The sequence below is a fragment of the Amblyraja radiata genome, chromosome 1 (genome assembly GCF_010909765.2).
Source record: "Amblyraja radiata isolate CabotCenter1 chromosome 1, sAmbRad1.1.pri, whole genome shotgun sequence".
In the NCBI taxonomy this organism is placed as follows: domain Eukaryota; kingdom Metazoa; phylum Chordata; class Chondrichthyes; order Rajiformes; family Rajidae; genus Amblyraja; species Amblyraja radiata.
Genome location: NC_045956.1, coordinates 191,430,133 through 191,440,739, shown reverse-complemented (window position 1 = coordinate 191,440,739; position 10,607 = coordinate 191,430,133).

The window sequence follows — 10,607 nt, the reverse complement described above, 5'->3', positions numbered from 1 at the left end:
CAATGTGTTCATGGCTGATCATCCCCAATCAGTACCCCGTTCCTGCCTTCTCCCCATATCCCCTGACTCCGCCATCTTAAAGAGCCCTATCTAGCTCTCTCTTGAAAGCACCCAGAGAACCAGCTTCCACCGCCCTCTGATCATTCCAGACACTCACAACTCTGTGTGAAAAAGTATTTCCTCATTCCCGTTCCAAATGGCTCACCCCTTATTTTTAAACTGTGGCCCCTGGTTCTGGACTCCCCTGACATCGGGAACATGTTTCCTGCCTCTAGCGTGTCCGAACCCTTAAAAACGTATATGTATCAATAAGATCGCCTCGCATCCTTCTAAATTCCAGAGTATACAAGGCCAGCCCCTCCATTCTATCAGCATATGACAGTCCCGCCATGTCGGGAATTAACCTTGTAAACCTACGCTGCACTCCCTCAATAGCAAGAATGTCCTTCCCCAAATTAGGGGTCCAAAACTGCACACAATACTCCAGGCGTGGTCTCACTAGGGTCCTGTACAACTGCAGAAGGACCTCTTTGCTCACATACTCAACGCCTCTTGTTATGAAGGCCAACATGGCATTCGCTTTCTTCACTGCCTGCTGTACCTGCACGCCTATTTTCAGTTTGTATAGTAATCTGCCTTCCTGTTTTTGCCACCAAAGTGGATAACCTCACATGTATCCACATTAAACTTCATCTGCCATGCATCTGCCCACTCACCCAACCTGTCCAAGTCACCCTGCATCCCCATTGCATCCTCCTCACAGTTCACACCCAGCTTTGTGTCATCTGAACCATATGACCATTACTTAATTCGTAACAAGTTTGCAAACAATTACTGTTGTTTAAAATTTTAAAACTGCAGTTACAGAAAATGTAGAAAAAAAGAACATTCAAAAATGTTTGAAACACTCAGCAGAATGGGCAGCATTTGATACAGTCCCAGTTATGATAATGAATGTTCCATAGTTGCCCTTTCCACTGTTTTCAGCTTATTTTCATTTTTACCAATAACGTGAATACACTTTGTCTATATTAAAGAAAAAAAAGTCATTTGAACTTGGGAAAATCGTACATAACAGAGAGAGGCCTGTCCCGCTTGGCATTTTTTTCGGCGACTGCCCGCGTCATATCATGGTCGGCAAAAGATTTTGCACATTTCAAATTCCAGCGGCGCCAAAAAAATGTTGCGACACTTGAGGAAACGCCGTGTGTCAATACGTCATCACGCCGCTTTACGCCGCGACTTTTTCGGTGACCTGATACGTCAGTCAATGATGCCGGCAGTTGCCGAAAAAATTGCCAAGTGGGACAGGCCCTTAAGACAGCCAAATGTGCTCAATTTAACGGCTAGATGCTGCTTACAGGTGGAGAGAGAGAGAATAGTTGCATTGGTTACGGTCGGGATGTCCCACTGTTTAACACATAATTCGATATTTGTGGATGAAATCGGAGATCTTCCGCACAGTAATAAATGATGAATGCAAGCAAGGTTTTCATTCAGTTAAATTAATAAACTAATAGCTCTGAGAATTAGAACATGGGCGTTACGGTTGTGGTTGAATCAGTGGGACAGCTGGTCGCTGTGAGAAATAATGTTTAACAGCCATTAAAATTCAAGCGTATGTTAGATGGGGTTTAGGAAGAGGTTAGTGTGTCCCATTGATCCCAGGTAGTCAAGATGGGAGGGAATACATCGAAGTCCCTCACCCTGAGCACAGGATCGCCCCAGGGTTGCGTCCTCAGCTCCCTATTGTACTCCCTGTACACACATGACTGTGTGGCTAGGTTCAGCTCCAACTCAATAATTAAGTTTGCTGATGACACTGTGGTGGTGGGCCTGATCTCAGACAACGATGAGAAGGCCTACCGGGAGGAGGTGGCTGATCTAGCACTCTGGTATCAGGATAACAGCCTCCTCTTGAACATCAAAAAAACGAAGGAGCTGATCATGGACTTTAGGAAGGCACATCATCTGAGGACGTAAACACCATTGAGGATAAATGGGGATCCTGTGGATAGGGTGAGCTGTTTTAAATATCTGGGAGTCCACATCTCTGAGGATATGACATGGTCATCACACGCCTCAGTACTCGTGAGTAAGGCAAGGCAGCGCCTTTACCACCTCAGGCAACTGAGGAAATTCAGAGTGACTCCGAGGATCCTCCAGTGCTTCTACGCAGTGGCTGTGGAAAGCATCTTGTCCGGAAACATTACCATCTGGTTTGGGAATTGCTCTGCCCAGGACAAGAAGGCTCAGCAGAGAGTAGTGCGTTCGGCCGAACGCACTATGGGAACTTCACTCGCCCCCCTGCAGGAACTATACATCAGGAGATGCAACTCCAGAGCCAATAAAATCATGAGAGACCCGTTCCACCCCTGCAACGGACTGTTCCAGCTGCTACGGTCAGGCAAACGCCTCCGTTGCCATGCTGTGAGAACGGAGAGGTTGAGAAGGAGTTTCTTCCCAGAGGCCATTCGGACTGTAAACGCCTATCTCACCAGGGACTAACTTTACTGAACCTTTTTCCTTCCAATATTTAATATGTAAAAGAATATGTGTGTGTTTATGATTGTGTTTATAGTTTGTTTGGTTGTTTGTTTGTCTTTTTGCACAAAGTCCGCGAGCATTGCCACTTTTCATTTCACTGCACATCTCGTATGTGTATGTGACGAATAAACTTGACTTGACTTGACTTGAAGCGGCTGAACAGTTGAAGCCACTGCAATCTCCCTCAGGCCATCTGGACAAGGGTCGTGTTGACCCCAAGTGTTATGGTCGGTTTTGTTTTCCAAGAAGGAGTGAGCGTGAGGCTTCTTCGATCCTGCAAGGGTGTGATTGAAACATAGAAACATAGAAAATAGGTGCAGGAATAGGCCATTTGGCTCTTCGAGCCTGCACCGCAATTCAATATGATCATGGCTGATCACCCAACTCAGTATCCTGTACCTGCCTTCTCTCCATACCCCCTGATCCCTTTAGCCACAAGGGCCACATCTAACTCCCTCTTAAATATAGCCAATGAACTGGCCTCAACCACATTCTGTGGCAGAGAATTCCACAGATTCACCACTCTCTGTGTGAAAAATGTTTTTCTCATCTCGGTCCTAAGAGACTTCCCTCGTATCCTTAAACTGTGACCGCTAGTTCTGGACGTCCCTAACATCGGGAACAATCTTCCTGCATCTAGCCTGTCCAACCCCTTAAGAATTTTGTAAGTTTCTATAAGATCCCCCCTCAATCTTCTAAATTCTAGCGAGTACAAGCCAAGTCTATCCAGTCTTTCTTCATATGAAAGTCCTGACATCCCAGGAATCAGTCTGGTGAACCTTCTCTGTACTCCCTCTATGGCAAGAATGTCCTTCCTCAGATTAGGAGACCAAAACTGTACGCAATACTCCAGGTGTGGTCTCACCAAGACCCTGTACAACAACTGATTGGACAGTACACAAAAGTGCTGGAGAAACTCAGCGGGTGCAGCAGCATCTATGGACCGAAGGAAATAGGCAACGTTTCGGGCCAAAACCCTTCTTCAGACTGATGGGGGGTGGCGGGGAGAAGGAAGGACAAAGGAGGAGGAGGAGCCCGAGGGCTGAGGGATGGAAGGAGACAGCCCGAGGGCTGAGGAAGGGGAGGAGACAGCAAGGGCTAACAAAATTGGGAGAATTCAATGTTCATGCCCGCAGGATGCAGACTCCGCAAGCGGAATATGAGGTGCTGTTCCTCCAATTTCCGGTGTTGCTCGCTCTTGCCTCCCCCCTCGACTCCATCCAAGGACCCAAGCAGTCATTCCAGGTGCGACAGAGATTCACCTGCATCTCCTCCAACCTCATCTATTGCATCCACTGCTCTAGATGTCAGCTTATCTACATCGGTGAGACTACATCAGTGAGACCTCTCCTCCATGGCCAGAGCGAGCAACACCGGAAATTGGAGGAACAGCACCTCATATTCCGCTTGCGGAGTCTGCATCCTGCGGGCATGAACATTGAATTCTGCCAATTTTGTTAGTCCTTGCTGTCTCCTCCCCTTACTTAGCCCTCGGGCTGTCTCCTCCCATCCCTCAACCCTCGGGCTCCTCCCCCTCCTTTGTCCTTTCTTCTCCCCGCCACCCCCCATCAGTCTGGAGAAGTGTTTCGGCCCGAAATGTTGCCTATTTCCTTCGCTCCACAGATGCTGCTGCACCCGCTGAGTTTCTCCAGCATTTTTGTGTACCTTCGATTTTCCAGCATCTGCAGTTCCTTCTTAAACACAACTGATAGGACAGTCTGTGATCTGTGAAGCCCGGTACATTGGATCAGACAGTGAGGTTGTGTTAAATCACAAGGCAATGTTTTCCTTTGAATGCCTGACACTTTTGTTAATATTTTTTATTCCAGAGCTTCAGAGTTTGTGAACGCATGTCATCATCATGGCTGACAGTGGCGACCGGGGAGCGAATCCAGGAACCTCTGCATCAAGCAATAAGAAAGGTTTGTGGAGGCAATAGTGAAATATTATTACTGCCCTGACAGTGGGTCTGGATTTGGTGCAAATACTAACCATCTCATCAATGACCACTCTTTGTGGAAGCAAATGTTTTCTGTTTCCACAAAGATTAAATCATAATACGTCTGCCACCTGTCAATCTCTCCACACCAATCCCATTTGTCAGCACGTTACCTGCCGCCTACTATCCACTTACAATCCCAATGCTCATCCAGGTGCTGCTAAAATGCTGTGAGAGTACCAGCCTCCAACACCAGCTCAGGCAGTGTGTCACAGACTGCAGCCAACCTCTGAAAGATTCTTCCTGAGAGATCATCTTCTTAGCATAGTGGTCCCGACCTTAAATCGATGATGCTGGTCTTAGCCATATCTACTATGGAGGAAGTATTTTTGCCATTGAACCTAACATTTCTCAGTTTTCTGCATCTCTATCAGATATCCACTTGCTTGCCCCTCCTTCAAGGATGACGATGTGAAAACCGCTCAGTACATCATCGGTGCCCCGCTTCCTGCCATGGATGCCCTCCACCGAAAACAGTGTCTGAGACGGGCCGGGAAGATCATCAAAGACCCCTCCCACCCCAACCATGGACTGTTTGCCCTCCTCCCATCAGGGAGGCGGTACAGGAGCCTCAGGTCTCGTACTAGTAGGATGGGTAACAGCTTCTACAACAACACTATCACATTGCTGAACTCGGAGTCCCGCCGATAGATTTCTCCAGTCTCTCCGTCCACATTGTTTGCTTATTCTGTATTTTTATTTCTATATTGCACTATTACTACGGACTGACGCTAAACTGCATTTTGTTGTACCCATACTTGTATCTGTGCAATGACAATAAATTGAATTGAATTGAAAAAAAAATATTCAGTCCCAAGCAATATCCTGGTTAACCTCCTCTGCACCCTCTCCATTGTTATGGCATCATTCCCATTGTATAGATACAAGAATTGTACACGCGCTTTAAACTTCCTGTAATGTCGGAATAAAACCAGCCTGCACTTACCTTCTATGCTGCAGCCAATAACAAGAAGCATGTTGTTGTATTGGACAGAAAGTATTATCCAACTCTGGCCATTCCTTCTTCTCCCCGCTCCCATCCGTCAGAAAGTACAGAAACGTGAAAGTGCTCTCCATCATACCCAGGAACAGTGTCCTCCCTCCGTGTAATCAGATGTTTCAGCAGTCCTTTCCTAAGCTAGCGTACTGTTAGATTCGCAGTTACCCCATAGAGGGCTTTGGACTTTGTCTGCGGAATGATTTGATGTGCTACAATGCTGAGAACTACATTCTGTACTATATATCTCCACCTTTACTATTAGTGTTTTCTTGAGTTTGAACTGTGTGTGGTATATCTGATCAGTTTGGATAGCATGCAAGATTCACAAAGTTAATTTCCGGGATGGTGAGACTGTTCTGTGTGCACAGAATGGAGCGACTGGGCTTGTATACATTGGAATTTAGAAGGATGAGAGGATATCTAATAGTGACCAGTGACCACAGTTCCATTAGCTTTGAAATCGTATGTGAAAGGACAGTTCTGGTTCGCAAGATAAAATTCTAAATTGGGCAAGGCCAACATTGACAGTATGATATAGGAACTTGCATTGTTGTAAGTTGTATACGAGCAAAGGGACGGCTGTAATGGAACATTAAAAAAAATGTGATAAGTAGATTTCTGATATGCATGTTGTTTGTGAAGAACAATTCAGGCAGGAGTAATGTTTCCAATACGATGAGAGAAATTGAGGCTCTAGTCAGGAAAAAAAGATACATGGGTCAGGTACTGGCCGCTAGGATCGACGCTTTCACAATAAATGTGTGAGAGGATTGAGGAGCATAGTTAATGAACAAAATCAGGAGGGCAACAATGGTGCACATGATGTGTCCAGGGCTGGATTTAGAACAAGAGAGGCCCTGGGCTATTCCACATGTGAGGCCCCTCCCAATCCCCCACCCCCACGACGAGAGGAAGATGGAAGAGTCCACCAGATTGACACCGATGTGCAGCTGAGCGTGGCTAATGAGATAAGGGCTGGAAAGCTTCGCTTTTTATTTATTGCCCGTGCTAGTGTCGAGTTATCGGCTTAAAACACAATTATTCTGAAATAGAGGGCAAGGAAAATTACTGGTGTTTAAGAAGGAACTGCAGATGCTGGAAAATCGAAGGTACAGAAAAAAGCTGGAGAAACTCAGCGGGTGCAGCAGCATCTATGGAGCGAAGGAAATAGGCAACGTTTCGGGCCGAAACCCTTCTTCAGACTGGTGTTGTTTAGAGGCTACAGTGCGTTGTGACAGCATATGTAAGAAAGGCCTATGACTGTGTCAAAAATATTATACACCAGGCCCATACAAAGCTTTTCAAAAAGGGGGTTGGCGTGGCAGGATTACAAAAGTTTTGTGTGAAATAAGTGCATGCAGCGCATATCACAAGCGCGAAACTGAAAGACCCTTGCGGCCGAGGTCCAGGGCCCGCTTAAGGCCCCTGGAAGCTCTGGGATTTTAGATGCTCTCTGGTGCATTATGAGGCTTATTTTTGAGCATTTTTGCACCAAATTTATGACCAATATTTCAGAAATAATTTTGGTTGAGTCAAGAGTAATGAGTGGTTGGAATGGGATGATTGGGGTCATTGTTGTATACATTTTTTTAAATCAAGAATTGAAGCTGTCCTTGTTTTAATAATCAAGTTGTAGTGTAAAATGTTATGTAAAATGGTATAAAGGAGCGCACAGGGTCACAGGATCCCCTCGATGGTAGGGAGGTCAGAACCGATGATGGACTGGGCAATGTTTACTACTTTTTGTAGTCTTTTCTGCTCCTGGGCGCTCAAGTTGCCGAACCAAGCCACGATGCAACCGGTCACCATGCTCTCTACTGTGCACCTGTAGAAGTAAAGAGAGAGTCCTCCTTGACATACCGACTCTCCGTAATCTTCTCAGGAAGTAGAGGCGCTGATGTGCTTTCTTAATAATTGCATCAGTGTAATCAGACCAGGAGAGATCTTCAGAAATATGCACGCCCAGGAATTTGAAGCTCTTGACCCTTTCCACCATCGACCCGTTGATATAAACGGGACTGTGGGTCCCCATCCTACCCCTTCCAAAGTCCACAATCAGTTCCTTGTTTTTGCTGGTGTTGAGAGTCAGGTTATTGTGCTGGCACCATTTGGTCAGTCGGTCGATCTCACTTCTATACTCGCACTCATCCCCTTCAGTGATACATCCCACAAGGAGAGGCCATTTAAGACTGAGGCGAGAAAAAACTTTTTCACCCAGAGAGTTGTGAATTTGTGGAATTCCCTGCCACAGAGGGCAGTGGAGGTCAAATCACAGGATGGATTTAAGAGAGAGTTAGATAGAGCTCTTGGGGCTAGTGGGGTCAAGGGATATGGGGAGAAGGCAGGCACGTGTTATTGATTGGGGACAATCAGCCATGATCACAATGAATGGCGGTGCTGGCTCGAAGGGCCGAATGGCTTCCTCCTGCACCTATGTTTCCATATCTACGTATTTGAAAAAGACAGAGGTTGTTTCGGGGCAGTTGGCATGGTTTTGACATTGGAGATCGTCTTTCACAAATTCGATTCGTTACTATTTGACAAGTAACTAAGATGGTTGATAAGGGCAGGGTTAGACACATAGTCTATATAGATTTCAGCCAGACCTTTGGTAAGTTTGTGATAGGTTAGATCATATGGGGTCTGCGGGGAGATAGCTAACTGTATGCAGAATTGGCGAGATGGCTGGCAGCAGAGTGATGGTGGAAGATTGCTTTTCTAACTGGAGGCGTGTGAGTGGTGCACCACTTGGTGTCCGTGTTGGGCCCAGTGTTATCTGAGTGATACTTTATTGTCACGTGTACCTGGTACAGTGAAGTCTTGTTTTGTATACAGTACAAGTATGTAAGAGTCGACACGTAAAAGACTCCGACAAAGTTACAAAAGTGTGCAATATAGTTCCACTTCCTCCTCCCCCGCTTCTTTGGTCTCTGCTCCTCCCCTCCCCCACTCCAACCAGCTCCCCCTCCCCTTTCCAAGTCCATGTGCCATCTAAATAAATTGAATGAGAATGTACAAGGTATTATTAGTATGTTTGAACATGTAAGTTTTGGAATTCAAACCAGGGCAGGAACTTCACATTCAACAGAAGCACCGGAGAAGTTGTGTGGAGCCGTGGATTACAGGAGTGCAAATACTTAATTTGCCCAAAAAAGTGGCATCAGGGGCTGTTCGTGGTGAAGGTGGCTTTTGGCACGCTGGCCTTCATCAGTCATGACATTAAGAATAGAATTTGGGACTTTATGTTACATTTGGGTGGGTGACTCCATTGTCTGAGGAGCGGACAGGAGATTCTGTGGCGGCAGATGAGATGCGAGGATGGTCTGTTGCCTCCCTGGTGCCAGGGTTCAGGATTTCACGAGCTATCCCCGAGATAGAAGGTGAACAGCCGGCAGTAGTTGCGCACGTAGGCACAAACGACATCAGGAAGAAGAGGAAGGAGGTGGGGAGAGGAGGGGGCGAGGAGAGGTGGGGGGAGAGGGGGGTAGAGGAGAAGGGGGGAGAGGAAGGGTGAGAAGAGGGGGGAGAGGAGAGGGGAGAAGAGAGTTGGGAAGTAGACTGAAATGCCGGACTTCTAGGGTGGTTATCTCTGGATTGCTTCCAGTACCTCATGCTAGTGAAGACAGGAACAGGGAGATAGGGGATCTGAATGTGTGCCTGAGGGGCTGGTGCAGGGAGCAAGGATTTAGATCTCTTCTGGGGTAGGGGTGACCTGTACAAAAGGGACGGGTTACACCTTAACTGGAGGGGGACCGGCGTTCTGGCAGGCAGGTTTGCTAGGGCTACACGTGTGGGTTTAAACTAAATAGTGGGGGGGAGGGATTGACAAATTGGGAGTATAAAGATGGAGTTGAAGAGGAAGTGACTACAGGAAAAATTACAAAAGATTCTCAAATTAATGGGAAGGAAAGCTTGAGAATGGACAACAGAGTAATGTCAGGGCCAATTGCGAGCGGTGCGAGGGGGGACGTGAATACGGAGGTCAACTTACTGTATATGAATGCTCGAAGTTTAAGGAATAAAGTGGACGAGCTTGAGGCTCAGTTACAAACTGGCAAGTATGATGTTGTGGGAATTACTGAGACATGGCTGCAAGAGGGCCAGGGCTGGGAACTGAATATTCAAGGGTATATCGAAAAGACAGAAGACAGACAGGTGGGCAGAGGGGGTGGGGTTGCTCTGTTGGTGAGGAATGAAATTCAGTCCCTTGCAAGGGGTGACATTGAAACAGGAGATGTGGAGTCAGCATGGATAGAATTAAGGAATTGTAAGGGTAAAAATACCCTAATGGGACTAATCTAAAGGCCCCCAAACAGTAGCCTAGACATAGGATGCAAGTTGAATAATGAGTTAAAATTGGTATGTAGCAAAAGTACCCCCTCTCTTCTCCCCCCACTCCTCTCCCCCTCTCTTCTCCCCCTCCTCTCCCCCTCGTCTTCCCCCTCCGCTCCTCTTCCCCTCGTCGTCCCTCTACTCTACCCCCTTTCTTCCCCCCTCCTCTCCCCCTCCTCTGACCGCTCCTCTCCCCCCTCATCTTCAGCCCTCCTCTTCCCCCTCTCTTCTCCCCCCCTCTCTTCTCCCCTCTCCTCTCCCCCTCTTCTCACCCTTACTCTCCCCCCTCCTCCTCTACCCCCCTCTCCCCCCACCTCTCCTCGCCCCCTCCTCTCTCCACCTCCTCTTCCCGTCTACTCTCCCCCTTCCTCGTCCCCTCTCCTCTCCCCCTTCTCCCTCTACTCTCCTCTCCCCCCACGCCTCTCCCCACCTCGCATCCCCTCACCCCCTCCTCTCCCCTGCCCTCTCCTCTCTCCCCCTCCCCACTCCCCTCCCCCCTCACCTCTCCCCCCTCCTCCCTCCTCTTCCCCCTCATCTCCTCCCTCTCCCCAACCCACCTCCACCCCTCCTCTCCCCCACCTTCTCCCCCTCCTATTCCGCTCTCCTCTCCCCCTAACCTCTCTCCTCTCCTTTCCTCACCACACTCTTCTACCGCCTCTCCTCTCGCCCCACTCCTCTCCTCTACCCCTTATCCTCTCCACCTCTCCTCTCCCTCCTCCTCTCCCCTTC